Below are 20,434 nucleotides of genomic sequence, written 5' to 3'. Positions count from 1 at the left end.
TGGCAGACCACGGTCCTCACTTCTGGGGTCTTCACATCACTCTCTCTCAGCTGCCACTCAAGTTGCCTGCATTTCCCCACTGTCCGGGAACCAGGAGGTCACTCTGGCATGGACCCACATGTGTCTGCTTGTTACACGTTACATCCTCTCTGATCAGAAAAAGGACTCACTCCAGGACTTGGAGAAGTAGTTTGGAGTTGGTTCATAGTTACCCTCAAATGTCATGGCATGAACTTTGGATCTCATTTATTAAGAGGAAGGAGAATGTTCACAGATTTTTTTTTTTTAGATAAGTAATGTGATCAGAGCTCTGTGTAGAGAGAGGACTCTGACAGCAGCTAATTTAGCTAATTTAATATGAAGAGAGAGAGAGCAAGGACTAAACGATATTTATAAATGAATAACACGTTATTGAAGCAGCAGGGAGGCCACTCATAATTAGTTATTACAGTTATTAAGACACAAGAGGCGTTTCTGACAAACTAGATGAGACCTGACCTTCTTGCTCTACCCTAATTATCACTGTGTCGAGCTGAGATTGCTACCGCACAGCAACAACGTGAGTAAAAGCGTATCCTCTCGGATACCCCAGGTTCCAAGTCCAGGGCTGACAGAGCATCACTGGTTAACCATCCTCAGTTGTCAGAAATATTATCCCTCAATTACCACTGCAAGGGCAAACTTTCACTTTTTCAGTTGTATCAGGGAATTACCCGGGACTTCCCCATCCTCATCTCCACTGCTCTCAACACACAAATATACATCCACCTGCATACATTCAGAAGCAGGTGCACACCTGTAGATGTGCACACACACACATGCACATGAGGATGCGCATGCATGGGCAGGTACATCCTTCAACACATAAACAAGCATGTCCTGTGGTCATGTATGTATGTATACCCATGTACACCAACCTGAGTGTATACACCGGCATCCATGAAGCTTTCTTTAAAGTGTCATGAAGACCTGCTAGTTGCTCCACCTTTGCTGGACCCATATTCCAGACATGCCTGATTTCACACTGTCCTACTTCCGGTTTTAGATTGTCCGTTTTGAGCTCAGCAATCAATGCCAGATTGTAGTTACTACATCAGTGCGTGGTAGTTCCCATTGAGGCCAAATCCTTCCCACCAGTCCCAGACTGGCCCTTCCCATGTGCCCCTCCCACTCAACCTCTTAAGATTGACAGGTTTTCCATGCCCCTATTTGGACTCCATCTCCATCAGTCCCGAGTGACCCACATGCCAGAGCTTCGGTCTTCACGGAGTTCAGAGTCAGACCACATCCTTAAGTATATGGATATAGACACTAACATGGAAGCTTTCCAGACGCCATAATTTAATGTTTTATGGAGGTTCCATTACACAGTCACAACTGCTTGAACCATTAGCTACGGGTGGTTAGCTTAATCTTCAGCCCTCTCCTCTCCCAGGAGGCCTAGGCTGACTCCTCTAATCACGCCCTGCACAGGGTTTCACTGGAATAAAAAGACACTTCTATCACAAAGGATATTCAAAGGGATTTGAGAGTTTTCTGTCAAAAATTAGAGACAAAGGCTAAATATGTATTTATCAAGCTTTCTCTTTCTAACGTCAATTAGTGCAGGATAATTTTCTTCCCTTATTATTTTCCAGTGTTTACAAATAATGTACTATGTACATGCATGCATGCATACATACATACATACATACACAGGAATACATAATGAACAGATTCTGAGTCTAGATATAGTAGCACAATAGTCTTCAGGACTGACTGAAGGAAATCACAAACAGCGCTGGGATTTTCATAGTGAGAGGCTTTAATCAGGGCCCTGGTTAGCAGATGTGAGAAGGCTGAAGCAACATAGATGAAAAACAGCAAGAAGCAGATACATTCCTATGGCTAAGGGGAAGAAGCGCAAAATGCAGAAGCGTCGAGGTCAGTTAGTGATATTTTTGCTCATGCTGGTCAGTGCCTAATGCCTAAGGGGAACACCAGTTACAGTTGCTGTGATGAATGCTTGAAGGATGGACAGCACACAATGGGACTGAAGGACTACGAGAAGCTGGGAGCTGGCATGTGACCGATTTGGGAATAAGTCTGTGTTTTGATTCTTTTTGTCTTAATCTTGAGTTTCTTTGGTTTGTTTTTGAAACAGGGTCACCTCTATCCCAGGCTGACCTCAAACTTACTCTATAGCCAAGGATGGCATTGAACTTCTGATCCTCCTGACTCCACCTTCCAAGTGCTGGGATGACAGAGGTGTCCCCCCCAAGCCCGCGGTACTGGGGATGGAATCTGGGCTATATGCTTGAACTTTGCTAGCTGAACTACATCTCCAGCCCCTAACCCACATTTTTAAATATCCTGTTAGTAATGGTGACATAAAATTATTTCAGGCTATGAAATTAAACATTTCATTTTTGCAGCACTGAACATATTCTGGGAAAATATGTCAGTTACTATATTAAAATGTCAGGCACAAGGCTATTTCCGATTCCACCCTTAATCTCCTAAGTGTGTGAATTTTTCAACAACAGAACTTAAGTTTTTGAGATTATTGGAAGTATATGAAAATGCACAATAAAAGTACATTCATTTTTTTTTCAAGAGAGCTTCTTTTTCTGACTAACAACAATGAAAAACAGATGGCAAGTGTTTACCCAAACTATAGGAAAAAAAAGACCATTAGAGTCCTAAGCCTGCTTGTTTTTTGTTTTTGTTTTTGATTCATCGAATAGACTTCTCAAAACCACCCTAAATCCAATGCCTTGATCCCATGGGAAATTGCTCAATCTTAAACTGACAGGTCATGGGCTGGGGAGATGGCTCAGTTAAGAGATTTTGAGTTTTATCCCCAGAAAACACTTGAAATCTCAGCACTGGGAAGACAGAGAGAAATGGATCTCTGGGTCTCCCTGATTAGCCAGCCTAGACAATTTGGTGAACTCCAGGCCAGTGAGAGACACTGCTTCAAACAAAATGATGATGACACCATAGGAGCCACACCTCCACATGCATGTGCACACATTTGCACACACATGTGCACCCCCCCACATGAAGGCGCACACAAGCAGCCTAAGCGACTCCATCTCAATTGTTTCTGTGAACAAATACCATGCACACATGTAGCGTCTCACGTTATAAGGTAGCAAGTGACTTTCGGGTGTTTCCGATCTTTAACAGCTATCTTGAAAGATAGGAGTATCTGTCAAGAATGTTCCTTAAGGGCCAGCAAGTTTGCTCAGTGAGTAAGGCCAAGTGACACCAAGCCTGACATTGTGAATTCAATCCCCAGAACTCACATGATAAAAGGAATCCTGCAAGCAGCTGGATTCCTCTGACTTACAAACACACACACACACACACACACACACACACACTACTTTTAAAGGAATGCTCCCTAAATAAGTTTATTTGCCTATAATAATCCAAAACAAAACTTCAACATATTTTACATCTTGGGTGTAATTCATATCTTGAGCCCTAATGTGTGTGTGTGTGTGTGTGTGTGTGTTTGTTTTTTGTGTTTTTGTTTGTTTGTTTGTTTTAAGTCATTGAATGTGCTGATAGTCTGGTAACTTTTTAAATATTTATTTATTTATTATGTATACAGTGTTCTGTCTGCATGTACACCTGTGTGCCAGAAGAGGGCACCAGATCTAGATGGTTGTGAGCCACCATGTGATTGATGGCTGGGAATTGAACTCAGGACCTCTGGAAGAGCAGCCAGTAGAAGGGCTCTTAACCTCTGAGCCATCTCTCCAGCCCAGATACTCTGGTAACTTTTTAAAAGCAGAAAACTGGCCACATAAGACAGGCCTGTTGGGAGCGCTCTGAAATGCTAACTGTTCAAGAGACGTAGGAAAGAGGATTGCAAGTTTGAGGCTTGCCAGGGCTAGTTAGCAAAACCTTATCTCAAAACAAAAGATGAAAAAAAAATGGGCTGAGAATATAGCATAGAGGCCGAGTGCTTACCCAGCATGTGTGAGGCCCTGGCTTCAAGCCCAGCATCACAAGACAGAGAAAAGTCACAGAGCTTTGTGTGTTATGGGGTTAAGGGATGAATTGGAAGTGAGAGAGTGGGCACTGGATTAAATCCAAACATTTTATATGCATGAATGATTATTATGTAAAATATTCTAAATTTTACACGTTAAGTGTTTTGGGTGCACCATTAAGAGACAAAAACTCCAGCAATCTCTTTAATGTTTTTCCTTCAGCATTTAATCACAATTTTCATTTTAACCTTCCCATCAGGATCTATTGTCAATGATTTTATCGAATCCAATTGTACAACGCAAGATGCTTAATGAATAAAGACCCGTGGGCTTTCTGAAACATTTGTTATTGTTAATTGTGCACATCCATACAATCAAAGAGAGCAATGGAACAATTTCTCTGCAAGTCTAGTGTCTGCCAAGAAACCAGTGGACCAGCAGAGGGAAATGCATACTAAAAACATATATTGGACAGTAAGAGCACATTTTCCCAGCCCTATGAATCAGTTAGATGGAACAAAATATGGAAGAAGACAGGCCTGAACCAGCAGAAATTGATTTTCTAATAGATCTGAGGGCTGTGGAGCGTAAGGTGAAGGCCCATTCTGGGTTTGGCTTCTATTGGGGATTTCCTTCTCAGCCTCGAGAATGGGTAGAGAACCCTGGTCCTGATGCCTCTTCCTCTTTTTACAGGCATCCCAGAACTGAGAATGAATCCTGCCCTCGTGGTTCCATTTAATCTACACCATCTCCTCACAGGTCTGCCCCGAGCCTGGGGCTGCACAGGGACTTTCCAGGCAGACACACTGTGTGCTCATTACTTTTCACCTTCATGTGCCTCCATACCCGACGAGAAGCCACTTAAGGGAAGAAGGATTTGTTTTGCACAAGGTCTGAGGAGATACAGTCCGTTACAGTAGGGAAGGTACAGCTGTGGGAACAGGGCTTGAAACTACCAATGCGAGGGCAAGCCTGCCTCTCCCCATCTCAGCAGACCAGGAAGGTGGAAGGGGGAATGCTGGCCCTCGGCCGCCTTTTTGTTTTTCGTTTTCATTCAGCCAAGGACTCCAAGACAGCTGTGTGGGTCTGCCCTTCTGGTTAAACCTCTGTATAAAAACATACCCAGAGGTGTGAGACCCTAGGAGACTCTCAGTTCAGTTGACCGTGAAGAGTAATCATCGCACCTAGTGACATCAGAGCCATCTTAGTCTGTGTAAGTAGCTGTCTGGCATGCACACAACGATGGGATCTCCTACAAAGGTGACCTGTGAACCTGTGACTGTACGGTCACAACTGTTAGGAGCCAGGTGCTCCCCTAGCCCGTCTTCAGTGACTCAGAGCCAACAGCCACGTCGTCACCAGCCGCCAAATGTGACACTCATACCCACCATCACTGCCCTTGTTCAGTCTCTCAATCTCTCTCCCCTCTCTCTGTCCCTTCTTGCTCTCTGTCTCTGTTTCTATGTCTCTGTCTCTGTCTCCTCTCTCTTATCCCTGCTCCCAGTGTGGCCTTTTGCTCCCCTTCCCCTAATAATTCTCTTGTATGAGATATGCTCCAATTTGATCCACCCAGGTATACTTTCTTCTAAAAGGAAACCCTAACAACAATGGAAGTTAAAGTTTCAACATATGAATTGGAGGGGCACAGATATTCCAACCATAATACCCATCCTTTTGAATATCAAAAGGGTTTCCCTGTGGTCAAGACACCAGTGAAGATGAAGAACATAGAAAAGTTAAAGGGGTCCATAGGACATTACAGCCAACTTACTAGAGAGAAATCTGCACAAGAACCACAGTCTAAGCAGGAATTAGAAAACGCTTCTTCATGTAGGTCTGAGGAATCAGAACTGGACTAGAAAGAGGGCTCCGTCTTAAAGTGCTTGGCACAAAGTCAGAACCAGAGTTCAGAGCCTCAGGACTCACACAACTATCGTGTGAGCTCTGCAGCACGGGAAGACAGAGACAAGGGATGCCAGAGCAAGCTGCCAATTAAGACAAACTCTATTGGCAAGCTCTAGGTTTGATGGAGAGACCCTGTCTCACTGATGGAAGAGAAACAGGGGATGATTTTCTACATCAGCCTCCAGCCTCCACAGGCATGGGCACACAGGATGTGTCTACACACATGCAAATATGCATACACATACATGGATAACAAATACATGCACTCGCACGAGTGTGCACACACACACTACATGGAAAAGGAAAAAAGAAAGAACGGGGACTTTGGAGCAGTTAAATTCAAACTTGATGCCTAGTTGAGCAAAGTACAGACAGAAAGGACACCTACCCAGAGTCAGATGCATGAAGCTTAAATAGACACCATCGTCATTCGTACCCATTGTCCTAATGGATGGCTCTCAAATTCATGTGATCCTCCTTATAGATTCCAAAATTCAGATCCATTTCAAAAATAACAAGGGGTGCTCTGAGCTACCTACCTGGCTCTCTCCACAAACAAATGAAGAAAGACAGATCGTTACTACAGGTGTCAGGGGAGGGTTAGTGGCGGGAAGGTTTAAATCATGTCTTTCTTCATTTGTTTGTTTACTTTTCATTTTATTTATATGACTCTTAGCAATTGGTGAGACCCACCCAGGAAACTCTACACGTATGTAGTTGTTTTTCCAGGACCTGGCATGGAATGAGACCCCAGCCAAGGTCTTCCATAGAACTGAACGGTGAAAGGAATGAAGGGCCAGAAGACAACTCTGTGGTGGCTGTGTCAGCTGCAGCCTGAAATGACACCTCATTTCCAGTGGCCATGGCAGTGCTCAGCATGGCCTGACAGCAGCTGTTGAGAAACAGGGTCTCTTGCTGTTGTTGGCTCTAGGTTCTGTCTCCCTGGTTCCCTTTGGTTATTGTTTGAATTCTGTTTCTTTCAGCCTCTCATCTTTTCTACCAGATCCCTGTCTTAAAATTGGTGCATCTGCTTAACAAAGCAGAGGAATCTGACTGCGGCTTTAACCGACAACTGGACACAAACCGGGTTGGCCTATGGCTATGTCTGCAGGGGGGGTTGTCTTACTAAATTAATTCATGTGTCTTACTAAATTAATTCACCCAGCCCAGTGCGGGTGGCACCATTCCTTACGCAGAAAGTGTGGAACCATATTAAGAGTTAAGAAATCGAACTTGTTATAATAATGATTCAAATGCCAAGCAACAGGTCTGCTATGAAAGAGATTTATTGTGAGAAAGGGGGAGGGGAGAGAGAGTGGAGGGTGCCCATAAGAGAGGGAGGGAAAGAGAGAGGGAGAAAAATTCAGAGGGTGAGAGCCCAGGATGGTGGGCGGGTCCTTTTTATCCGGCACGCACCTGATCTGCACCTGGCTGCAGCAGGCGATGACGTCAGACGTTGGCTGGAAGCAGGCTATTGGAACAGCGGACCTGAGCAGGCAGGTGTCCAGTTGCTCTCTGCTCTTGGCTGTGGCGACTCCCTTGCAATGACAGACCATTACCCGGAACCATGAGGCAAAACACACCCTTTCTCCGCCCCAATGGCTTTTTATCAGGGCTTCTTATCACAGGGACAGAAACAAAAGTCAGAAGCCTCCGTGAGAACTGGCGTGGAAGAAGTAGGAAGGGAAAATTGGAGGATAGAGAGGAACCCAGCAATCGATTTGGGCCATGCAAATGCAAAATGATCTACCAGCTGCTTTCTCTTGTTTTGTCCCGGAAGCTAGCAGGGCCTTTTCAATAGGTTCTCCCAGAAGATTTAAAATGCTCCCTGAGGTTTTGCAGTGCAGGGCCGGTCCGCTGGGCGGCAGGTGTCATGTGGCCTGTGTTTCAGACCATGGTGCGTTCCTGTGCTTCCTAGTCTCCTTTCCTGTGGCCTTCGTGGTCCGGGCTGTGGGCTACCACCTGGAATGGTTCATCACGGGGAAGGATTCTCAGCCTGTGGAGGAGAAAGAGAGCATCTTGGAGCGCCGAGAGGACCGAAAGCTGGAGATGCTGCCGCTTCCCAAGGACCTCACTCAGGTGGTGAGCCTGAAGGACAAGCTGGAATTTGCCCCTAAAGCACTCTTGAACAGGCTGCCCTCCGGAGGGCCCAGGTCCCTGTGGTGCACAGGGCTGTAACATGCCCTGCCACCGTGTTGACCCTGACTCAGGACACACATCTGCTTTGCTGCTCACTCCAGCCTCTCTGCCCCCACAGCCACACATACTGGGTGGTGGTCTTTTATGACTGTGCAGCTGCGGCAAAGAGAAAGTAGATATGGCCCTCCCCATGACCGCGCAGGATTCTGCTCTTACCTGGGAGTACTGCAGGGAGGACCCCGGGGGAGTGAACACTGGTCTCAGGCTCCCTGGGGAGGGGCTTGGCCTCAACTAGGAATGGTTGTGGTCTGTTTGTTGCCATTAGGAGGGCCACTTCCATGTCTAGTTTTAGTCTTTGCACTGGAAAGAATTCGGAAACCCTCCCCCACCCCCGCGCCCCCGTTCCCTTGATGAGTTTCTCTTATTTTCTGTGCACTTCATTGGCTCAGGAATGGGATTCTCAGGGGAAGGAAATGTTTCTGTTGTGGGGAGCTCAGGCTGTTTACCTCGGGGTGAGGGGGTTTGTGCCTGGAAATAATCACTGTCTTCCACTCTTCCTCACCTGTGCATTAAGGACCTCATAAAGTGGAAAAAAAAAAAATGCTCCCTGAGTCTGAGTGGTTAAGAAAGGAGTGTCTCCTTGATTTGCTTAGCTAGCTCTTTGAGTCAGCTCCCCCGACAAGGGTCAGGCAGCTTGAAAAGCTGCTGCAGAAGGCGTCTAGAATGCAAAACGTAGCCAAGTTCTGAGAAGCAATTTATTCTCAGCCTGGTGTGTTCCAGCAATAGGAACCCAGGGGTCTTTTTTTTAACTCCCATGTCTGGCACAAATGGGCTTTAGTGGATTCCGAATCACAAAGATATTTTAGGAACAACTTTTAGAGGAACATTTGAAACTTTGTAGCATAGCAGGGTGTAGTTTGCTACTGCACTGAATTTCCACAATCTGAATTTTGAGAGTTTTTACAGCACCTGCTGTTGTGACGCCATCCAACTTCCTCTGGCTGAATTCATAAGCAGATAGGAGACCTACAGTGCTGAGAACTGGGTAATTGGAAAATTTAGGAGGAAAACGAGGTGCATTGCTCTTTTTCTCAGAAATGAGCCCACACAAAGCAGCATGAGACATCTACATTTTCACACCAACTAATTAAAATTTCTTGAGTCTTACCTCATTAGACTGATTGCATCTGAGCTAAACATATGCAAAGGCTCCTACAGTTGGCACAATTAAAATAATACAGGATGTAAGGCCACTGCAATTGCTGTTGTAGAAGAGGGGCCTCTTTTTTTTTTCTACAAGGTATTGACATGTGCTGTTGGAATGTATCCATCCATGTATTTCCCCATGCATGGGTCAGACCTTAAGGTAAATTTAAAAAGAATTTTGGAGGCTGAGGCTGAAAGGAGCAAGTTAACTTTACAGGTTTCTTTACGAATTCTATGCCCCATATTAAACTAACTTCTCCCAGTACTTTTCCAGAAAGCAGAAGGACGAAAGGAGAAGCCGGTGAGTTGAGACAAGATCCACCCTGTTGCAAAGGAATGCCAAAGGTCTCCACCCCGCTGCTGAGGAATGTCCAGATCTGCAGTATGAGGTAGAGTTGCCTGGCAACCAGTCCAGCCTGTCACAGCTCCCCCACCCACCCAGATCGGGGCAGGACTAGATGGACTTGGTAGTCAACCACCCTATAGCCTCTTCACCTAATCCTGTATTGTCAAGCTTGCAACCCCCCCCCCCCCAGCTTCCCTACCCTTTTTCCTTTAAAAACCCCAGGCTTTTGTCTCTCGGTGCTGTTCCTCGCTGGTTTGGAGGGCAACCACATCGAGTGACGGCTTGCATAAACCTCTTGCGTTTGCATCGATTTGGTCTCCTGAGTTCCCTTCATCTGTCTCCCTGGAAATTAGGCTTATGCTGGGCCTAACAAGGCTATGGCTCAGTTGTTAAGTATGGTTAAAAGCACTGGCCTCTCTTGAAGCGGACTCGGGTTTGATTCCCAGTGCCCACATGGCAGCTCACAACTGTCTGCAACTCCAGTTTCGGTAGATCCCATGTCCTGTTCTATCATCCTTGGGTACAAGACATAGACACAGGCAAAACACTCATACACATAAAACAAATGAGCAAACAAAAAACTTGTCTGTAAACATAGCAGAGTATCATAAATGGTGTCAAGGGTTGGCTCTCTCCCTTGGGGTAGGTGTCAGGTTGGGCCAAGCATTGGTTGGTTGTTCCATCAGTCTCTACTCTATCTCTTTACATCTTGTAGGATAAATTTTGGTTCGAAGGTTTTGCAGGTGGATTGGTGTTCCCCTCCTGCTACTATAGGTCCTGCCTGACTAGAAGGCCTTTGCAAAGCTCCCCGTCCTCCGTTGTTAGAAGCTCAACTAGAGACATCCCCATATCCTCCCTTGTAGACTATCCTGTGGCAGTTCTCTAGCTTGTCTCAGTGATGTCCTCGCCTTCATTTTCCATTTTTTTTCTCCAGACCCTCAAACCTCCCCTCCACACTCTACCCACATCTGGTCTCTCCCTGCTTCCATTTCCCTCCCCGCACTCTCTCCTATCCAGTTCCCTCTCTACTTCCTCTTCCACTGTCTATTCTATTTCCCCATCTGAGTGAGATTCATGGAGGCCTCCCTTGGGCCCTTTTTGTTTCTTAGCTTCTTTAGGTCTGTGGATTGTAGTATAGCTATCCTCTATTATGTGGCTAATATACTCTTGTTAGTGAGTATATACCATGTGTGTCTTTCTGGGTCTGGGTTACCTTGATCAGGATGATCCTTTCTAGTTCCATCCATTTGTCTGTAAATTTCATGATTTCCTTGTTAGTATTCCATTGTGTAAATGTACCACATTTTCTTTATCCATTCTTGGGTTGAGGGATATCTAGGTTGTTTCCAGTGTCTGACTATTATGATTAAAGCCACTTTGAACATAGTTAAGCAAATGTCCTGTGGTATGGTTGAGCATCTTTTCGGTATAAATGGTATAACTGGGTCTTGAGGTAGAAGTATTTCCAATTTTCTAAGGAAGCCAAATTGACTTCCAAAGTGGTTGTAAAAATTTGCACTCCTACCAGCAACGGAGCAGTGATCCCCTTTCTCTCCTTCCTTATCAGCATGTGCTGTCACTTGAGTTTTTTATCTCAGCCATTCTGACAGGTATAAGATGGAATCTCAAAGTTGCTTTGATTTGCATTTCCCTGATGACTAATGACACTGAGCATTTCTTTAAGTGCTTCTTGTATATTCAAGATTCCTCTGTAGAGAATTTTCTGTTTAGCTCTGTACCTCACTTTTTAAATTGGATTATTTGGTTTGTTGGAGTTTAATTTCTTAAGTTCTTTCTATATTTTGGAGTTTAGTCCTTTGTCAGATACAGAGTTGGTGAAGATCTTTTCCCAGTCTGTGGACTATCATTTTGTTCTGATGACAGTGTCCTTTGCTTTACAGAAGCTTTTCAATTTCATGAGATCCCATTTATTGATTGTTGATCTTAGATTCTGTGCTATTGGTATTCTGTTCAGGAAGTTCCTGTGCCAATGAGTTCTAGGGTATTCCCCACTTTTTCTTCTAACAGGTTTAGCGTGTCTGGTTTTATGTTGAGGTCTTTAATCCACTTGGACTTGAGTTTTGTGCAGGGTGATAAATATGGGTCTATTTGCATTTTTATACAAGTAGACATCAAGTTAGACCAGCACCATTTGTTGAAGATGATTTCTTTTTTTTTTTTTTTCTATTGTGTGGTTTTGGCTTTGTAATGACAGATTCACGGGACCCTCAGAGACCACCAGGAGACAACTCGATGCAAGAGCAAGAGAGCTTTATTACAAGAGTGATCGAACTCGGAACCCAAGTCTCAGTGACACAGCAGTAAAGAAGTGGGACCTCAAGCTCTGAGTGAGCATTGTTTTTACAGGGAAAGTCTGTGATCAGGGGGTTTCCATGACATGAAACAGGGGGGCACATGTCTCCATGACAGCAAGTAGGGAGGGGCACATGCCTTGACGTTACAGGATTAGGTAAAAGTTAGAGGGGCGAGGTAACCTTCTCTGAGGCACATAATCACAATTGCCGAAAACATGTAATCACAGTTGCTATTCTTCTAAACTATATCTGAAACACTGAAGAGACGTTTCCCAGCCGATTCCCAACTGATACTCATTGATTATTGCCAGGGAGATTGTCTCTATTTTCTATGAAGCATTTATTCTGTGATAGTTCCTGGAGGCTGTTGCTAGGAGAGTTAACTTTGTTTTCTGCCAAGTATACATCCTGTGATATTTCTTGGTACCTGAATTCAGCTACCAGTCAAGATGGCTCTTTATTTCAAAATGGAGTTCTACCCAGGCTAACTTAAACGCTTCAGCTTCTTTGTCAAAAATCAAGTGTCCATAGGTGTGCGAATTTATTTCTCAGCCTTCGATAATTCAATTCCATCTCTGAGAGGCTCCACCCCCAGCAGCTGATCAAATTAGATGCTGAAACCTACAGCCAAGCATTAGGCAAGCTGGGGGAATCCTGTGGAAGAGTAGGAAGGAAGGACAAAAGGACCTGGAAGGGACAAGAACGCTGCAAGAAGACCAACAGAGTCAACTAACCTAGACCCACGGGGGCTTACAGATACAGAAGCACCAACCAAAGGGCATTCATGGACTGGACCTATGCCCCTACACATATGTAACCAATGGACAGTTTTATATTCGTGTGGGTCCCCTAGTAAGTTGAGTAGGTGCTATCTATCTATGTTGCCTGTTTTTGATTGCTTCACCGTAACCGGGCTGCCTTGCCTGGACTCAGTTGATGATGAGGAACTCAGTCCTGATGCGGCTTCATGTGCTAGGTTTGATTGTTGCTGGGGAGGGGCTCCCCTTTTCTCAGGACAGAAGGGAGTAGGAGAAAGAGGATGGGAAGGAGGGACGGAGAGCAGAGAAGGGAGGGGGCTACAATTGGGATATAAAGTGAATATATAAATATATAGTATATATTATATAGTATTAACTAATAATGACTTTAATACAAATTAAATAATAAAACTTAAGTAATAATGATGAATTTTAAAACAGTTGCATTGCAGATAGAGATCTAATCACAGTATATAAGTTGATGCTAACTACTCATGATTATAAACAGAAATGATTAACTCCAACTTCTTCCAAGCACTCAGGCTTTCAGGATTTTTCTTTTTATACAGTTTTGCTTTTCAGTTGTTTTATATAGCAGCAATTAAAAATGTGAAAGCTTCCCCTGGGGCGATCTGGAAGCCAACAGGAGATTGGATCTTTGATATTTGGAACCCAACATTAGCCAACTTTCCTTTAAAAGTTCTCTTCTACTTCCTTTGTTCCCTTTTTTTCCCTAATGCCTGAAGAAATCTAAGGGAAATAGAAGTTCTTAGGCACTGCTTTCCATTTTGCCTTTGTTCTCGCCTCTGCCTTCTGGGTGGGCATTGGTCGCCACAAGAAGCATATGAGACTCTGCACCAGTCTGTGCCTTAGACTCGGCATGTCCTTGGGGCTTAGAATTCACCCTCACTAGTGGGCAGGATACGTGTTACACAGTGGGAGCAGTTTTAATGGGACACTAGCCAGATGAGGACAGCAGCAGGAATACCTCAAGGCAGTGAGCCTGCCCTAGCAGGCATACAGGCAAATTCCAGGGCCAAGAGCAGAGCTGCCCAGCCAAAGGCTAGAAGAGGGACCGAGCAGGGAGAGAGGCACTTTCAAAGCTTTGGAAATGAAAAACAGAAGTTTTAAGAACATCCGCTTAAATCCAGGACATTGAAAAGACTGTCTATAGTAGCCAGGCATGGTGGTGCATGGCTTTAATCCCAGTGCTCAGGAGGCAGAGGCGGGTGGAACTCTCTGAGTTCGAGGCCAGCTCTGTCTACATAGTGAGTTCTAGGACAGCCAGGGCTGCATAGTGAAACCCTGTCTCAAAAAAAACTAAAAAAGAAAGAACTGTCTACAAGTCAAGAGAAAATGAAATAGGACTATGGCTTAAGAGTAACTCTGGACGAGGCCACAAAGAACCCCCATTTCTCCCCTTGTGAGAACACGTAAAGTTGGCTTCCATTCCTTTTTTTTTTTTAAGATTTATTTATTATGTATAGTGTTCTGCCTCCATGTATGCCTGAAGGCCAGAAGAGGGCACCAAATCTACTCGGGACCTCTGAAAGAGCAGCCAGCGCTCTTAATCTCTGAGCCAGCTCTCCATTCTTTCAAGCCAACCCAGCATTAACACAATAAGGACAAACTAACACTGAGTACTTTGATTCTGGACCAGTTTTAAAAAGAAACATGGCAGCTCGGTAGAGATTCGTATCTCAGCACAGAAGGAAGAAATCACTGCTGTGCACAGATGGTCCAGATACAGATGCTGCCTGGCTGAGGTGAAGGAATGCCCTGTTCATAACGTCCTGTCCACCTGCACAGAGGGCCGCAGACGATTTTGCTGACCCTGCTGATTGCATGGCTAATTGGATGCTGCTGTCCCTGCCCAGCAACACCAGGCAGCATGAGGATCATATTAGCATGAGGATCATGACTAGAGGCCTGGGAAAGATCAAAAATTAAAATTTCCAAAGGTAGATTCTCCTGGGTGACTATCATTTTTCACACTGCCCCAAAGTTTAAAACAAAAAACAAAATCAAAACAAAATTAAAACAAAAACTCAAATCAAACCAGCATCAGTGAAAAACTGTCTGTGCAAGGTTTTTAGACTTATTTGCTTAACTGGTTATTTGTTTATTTCAGGCTTTTGCTTTCTGGAACACGGCAATACATTGGATAGGAGTCTAGGTTGCAAACAACAGAAATCAAATATGGCTGTCTTAAGCAGAGAGAATAATTGATTAAAATGGTACTGGGACGGAGGGGAGCCACAGAGATTAAGTGCTCACCATGAAAACATGAGGACCTGAGTTCAGATCTTTAGGTCCCACAAAAAAAAAAGCCAAGTATGGCTGCTTATGCCTACAATCCCATGCTAAGACATGGGGTTTGCCTGGCCTGCTGTCTAGCTAGTCTAACCAAAGAGGTAAGCGTTAGGTGCAAGGAGAGTGTCTTAAAAAAGAGAAAGAACAAAGCCATCAGTGGCTGTGCATGCCTTTAGTTTCAGTATTTGGTAGGCAGAAGCAAGCCTATCTCTGTTAATCAGAGGCCAGCCTGGTCTACAAAGCAAGTTCTGGGACAGCGAGGGCTACACAGAGAAATCCTGTCTCAAAAAAAACAACAAAAAAAAAACCCCAAACAAACAAACAAAAAAAAAAAAAAAACAAGAGCTGGAGAGATGACTCAGAGGTTAAAAGCATTGGCTGCTCTTCCAGAGGCCCTGAGTTCAATTCCCAGGAACCACAGGGTGGCTCCCAACCATCTATAATGAGATCTGGTGCCCTCTTCTGGTGTGCATGTGTATATGCAGACAGAACACTGTATACATAATACATCTTAAAAAAAAAAAAAAAAACAAGAATGTGGGAGGCAGAGCCAGGTGTCTACCTAGTGAGTTCCAAGCAAGCCAGTGAGACCTTGTTTCAAAATAAACAACAACAAAAATCTGGAAAAAAAATCAAGGTGGAGTACTATTGAGAAAGATATCCAGTATTAATCTCTGGTCTCCACATTCATTTGCATGTATGTACCTCCCAAACATGTATGTGGGGGGGCACACACACACAATTATACCCACATATACAATAATAATGAAGGTAAAAAAAATTTAATTTAAGATGCACATTGGCAAGCATAGATCTTGTGCCAATTAAAACCGGCTCGAAGCTTTCCATTTTATTGTTTGTTACCAGTGTGATATTCATATTTGCAAGATGGTATATTCACATTGCTGGTGAGTCTGGCCGATCTTGATGCTAATTTCTACAGAGACGTCCGAAATAACGGTTAAGTAGTGGCAAAACTCATGGTCAAAGTTTTTAACATGCAGGAACAGGGCCAACAAGAGAAGAAAAGTAAGATGGGAACTGTGAGCAGTGAGGAACTGTGAGAAAACTTCCCGGCTGCAGTGCAAGGTGAGAAATCCCACATGGAGTCGTGAGGCTCGCAGAGCTTAGAAAGCAGAGCTGAGCCCAGGCAGGCAAAGGTAGCCAGAGTTTATGGGCAGGGAACCAGAGGGAAGGCAAGAAGGTCCCAGAGATCTGCGGAGGATCAGATAGCAGAGTATAGCAGAAATACGCGGGGGAAACTACCCCAAGCCAAGGAGGAAAAAAATAGCCTGACGTGAATAAAGGACACAGGATTCAGAGCTCACGTGGGGCTGGGGAAGTAAGAGGCACACGGAAAAACCTCGTAACTCACTGCGCATTAGGCAGAGCGCAGGAGAGCCCTACGCTGCTCTGCTCCTACCTAATAAATCTTAAAAAGCAAAAACCGAAAGACTCAGTCTGCTTCCATGGAACTTAGTTGCATACTGTAATAAACTTCAGGGTTTTTTGTTTGTTTGTTTTGTTTTATAGCAAGAAAATATATCCCAGAAGTAGCAAAGTGAAATTCACATTTGGTATCCGGTGGAATCTTACCAGGGAAGCCCATGAACAAAGAAAACGACCCACGATGAGAAGAAAAAAAGCCCAGCAATGAAGATGTTGGAGGGAGCGGGCCAGCCGTGAGAGGAGTCATCATCACCGTTTTTTGTTTTTGTTTTTGTTTTAAGGTCAATAAACGAAGAATCTCTGACGCGGTGTTTTTCCTCCCGAGGCAGCTGTGACTTCTATTGGCACCGTCTGAAGCTTTACTATCAGAACGGTGCTGGCCTCTAGTGGCCCAGTAGGTCAGGCCCAGGAAGGCTGGCTCCTACGGGAAAGCCCCATAAAGAGAATTAGCCAGTTCAAATACGCCTACAAGGACACAGGTTGAGAAACTCCGAACAGACGGATCAGGACAATATAAAGAGGCACGAGAGATGGCGGGAATTACCAAGATCAGAGAGGAAGGTGGAGTCACTTGAGAGCCCTAAAATCACAATAGGCCGGATTTGTGGATAGTTATGAAATGAGCAAAGAAGTTTTAAGATTTAGACAAAATTGACGAATATACTGTAAGACAACAAATCATAAAAGCTCACTGAAGAAAAACAGATTACTCGTAAAAAGCACACGTATATACATGCGATATGCACACACTCACCCTGGCCTGCAGTGAGCACCCGCTAACCGTTTCTATGGACTTACTTCTTCAGGTGTGTCATAGACATACCACCAGACACTGCGCCATCTTTGTAGCTCATCTGTTTTTCACAGAACTTGTTTTCCAGGGTTTATACGTGTTTTGGTATGCCTGACTCCTTCGCTACAATTTTTTTGTGTGCGTGAGGATGGAGACGTTCTGTGACATGGATCTGTCACGCGCTGTTGGCTCATTCATGAGTAGGAGAACGTTTTCACTGGTTCTACTTTGTGTCTGTTACGGACAATCTTGTTCAGCTTGTATGCGTTTCGTGTGCGAGTTTGGTTCCATTGGTAAATCTACAATGAAAGTATTGCGGGGGGGGGGAACCCCTCTTTTCCCGAATGGTTACACCACTCTATAAACCCGCCAGTGTGCCAGATGGGTCCCTTGGTGAGTGCTTATTACGATTTTCATCACAGCTCTTCCGGGGTATAAGGCCGAGTGCCACCAGGATTTGATTTATATTTCCCTGGCAGCTAATGAAGGTGAGCACCTATTTATGTGTTTATTGGCTTGTTCACCTTTCGGGGCGGGGGGAATGTCTTTTCTTGTCATGTGTACAGTTTTTAATTGGGTTGTTAGGTTTTATTGTTGACTTGTAGATTTTTTTGGGGGGGGCATTTTAAATTTTATTTTTATTTATGTGTATGTGTGTGTGTGCACATGTGTGCAGGTGCCTTCAGAGACCAGAAGAGGGAATTGGATCCTTTGAAAACAGACTTACTGATAGTTCTTTTTGTTACTGATAGTTCTTGTTTATTGTTGGTTTGGTTTGGTGGTTTAAGACATGGTTTCTCTGTGAAGCCCTGGTTATCCTGAAACTTGTTCTGTAGACCAGGCTGGCCTTGAACTCAGAGATCTGCCTTCCTCTGCCTCTGGTTGCTGGGATTAAAGGTGTGTGCCACCACTGCCAGGCTATGTTACTGATAGTTTTGAGCTGCCGTGTGGGTGCTCGGAATCAAACTCTGTTTATTTGTTTGTTTGTTTGTTTGTTTTTTGGAAGAGCAGCCAGTGCTCTTAACCACTCAGTCACCTCTCCAACCCTGAGTTGCCAAACCTTATTTTTATATTCTCGGTACTAATGTCAGATATCTCACTTTCAATCGTTTCTCCACTTCTGTGGGTTTCCTTCTTACCGGTCTGGGTGGGGTCACCCTGTTGATGATGTTCACACCTGATTGACCCGGAAGAAGTCCTATTTATTTTTTTAATTCTTCCCTACATGTTTGATGCTAGATTTGAAACACCATTACCTCGCTCAAAGTCACTAATGTTTACATTTACTCCTGTGTCAACCTTCTAGAAGCTTTACATTTTAGCTCTCACCTTCAAGTATACGATCCATTTTGGGTCAACTTCCTAGATAAAGTGAGGTAGAGATCCAAATTGATGTTTAAACATGTGGCTATTCTGTTGTCCCTGCATTGCACTGCTCTGTTTCTAGACCCTTCTAGTCTCTTCCGTTGATTGTTCTGTGGTGCCAACATCGGAACGCACCACGACGGCTTGGTGAGTTCTCCTCTTCCTCTATGAAGGCAGGGTCATCCTTGCTTTAGCCTTCTCCTCAGTGGGAATCCAAACAAGCAGCTCAAAGCCTGGCTGTGCTAAGCCTTCCAACCAGGAAACAGGAGTCTCCCAACTGCGTTCTTTTTCGAGACTGTTTTGGCTGTGAGTGTCTGACATTCCTGTGTGGATTTTAGGACTAGCTTGTCAACTGCAAAAATGACGATCTGAACAAATATGCCTGTCTTCCTCATTACCTATGTGTGTGTTGGCATCTGGATGGGCTGACTTGGCCAGATTCAGACCTGAAATCTCCAACCAGATCACTTCCCGATGTGAGAGGACAAAACAAAACACACACACACACACTCACACGTGCGCGCACGCACAAACAGGACAAGGTCAAGTTTCTTCAACCAACACAAGCACAAGTGAAAGGTAACCATGGGGGGGGCGGGGTGGAGTTCAAAATTAAAAGATACTAAAATGGCTTTTTTTTTTTAAAGTTAAACTTTATTGTTCATATGCAACGGAGCAGAGAAACTGTAAAGGGGAATTGGGGAATGAGCTGGACACAGGCTGCTTTTGGCAGGGAAGCTGTGGCCCCTGTTGGGCTGGGCTGAGACATAAGGGGATGTCCTGAGAGACTGGACTAGCGCCCTTAGCTCCCCGTGGCAAAACATCCCAAACAAGTGTCTTCCCAGCAGGCGTGGATCATGCTGTGGTTCTGGAGACACTGGTGAGCTTGATTTCTCTTGAAGGTTTTCACTTTGGCTACAATCACCCCTTGTCTGGTAGTGACGGGGAGGGGCAGAGAAGACAGGATCTCCCTGTAGAGCCGGGCTGATCTGGAATTCTGTGTAAATCAGGCTGTGCTCAAATGCATACTGATCTTTCTGGATTACCTGGGCATGAGCTTCGCTGACCAGTGACACCCACTCTTGCTGCCTCTTCACATAGTCATTCCTCTATGTCCCCTTTTCTCCTCTTCTTATGGGGACACTAGGACTATCTTTTCAAACTCATTTAGCCCCAGTGACCTCCTTCTATGGCCCATCTCCAAATACGGTCACATTAGGGGTCACAGTTTGAACATAGGAATCTGGGGGCAGCCTGTCTTTGTCCTTACAGTGACTAAGTGGCCAAGTTTCCATGAGTTCACAAATAGTCTCTCTCTCTCTCTCTCTCAGTGTGTGTGTGTGTGTGTATGTGTGTGTGTGTGCGTGCACGTGTGCACATAAGACATTCACAAACCATATAAGACATTATATATAACGAACAGATATATGCACACATAAACTACATATGTGTATGTACATGTAAGACATTCACAAACCACATAAAACATTACATAGAGAGTTTATCTATTCATACATAGACCGTGTGTATGTGTGTGTGTGTGTGTGTGTGTGTATGTTCTTCTGCATGCCATTTGTGAATCTGTTGTGCTATGCTGTTAAATTTTTTAGAAGTTAAGATCACGATCAGTTTTGAGAAGAGAGATTTAAAGGTGCATGGAAGTTTTGAGGCTATGGTTGCAACCTGATTTTTTTTTTTTAATCTAAGTGATAGTTACATGGAGACGAGTACAATGAGGCTACAGCACACATTTATTACTTTTGCTCTTCTATGCATGTCTGACTTCAGTAACAGAAGTTATTCAAAAATTGCAAGCAAGCACAGGAGGGCCTTCTCAGCCGCTACTCTGCTCCAACTTT

General features: G+C 44.4%; 1 long non-coding RNA gene across 3 annotated transcripts; it reads left to right on the top strand.

Annotated features, from left to right (window-relative positions):
• Window positions 1-7,576: 7,576 nt before the first annotated feature.
• On the top strand, window positions 7,577-16,721 carry LOC110547755 (uncharacterized). 3 transcript variants are annotated; one of them, XR_009594346.1, is made up of 3 exons: window positions 7,577-7,973; window positions 9,511-9,625; window positions 16,502-16,721. It is a non-coding gene; the product is annotated as an uncharacterized LOC110547755 (long non-coding RNA). The 3 variants fall into 3 exon arrangements; XR_009594344.1 differs by having other exon boundaries at window positions 9,500-9,625; XR_009594345.1 differs by having other exon boundaries at window positions 7,578-7,970.
• Window positions 16,722-20,434: the final 3,713 nt, after the last annotated feature.

Source organism: Meriones unguiculatus, chromosome 9 (genome assembly GCF_030254825.1).
Source record: "Meriones unguiculatus strain TT.TT164.6M chromosome 9, Bangor_MerUng_6.1, whole genome shotgun sequence".
In the NCBI taxonomy this organism is placed as follows: domain Eukaryota; kingdom Metazoa; phylum Chordata; class Mammalia; order Rodentia; family Muridae; genus Meriones; species Meriones unguiculatus.
Note: the sequence above shows the minus strand (reverse complement) of the source record. Positions and strands in the feature narration are given on the sequence as shown.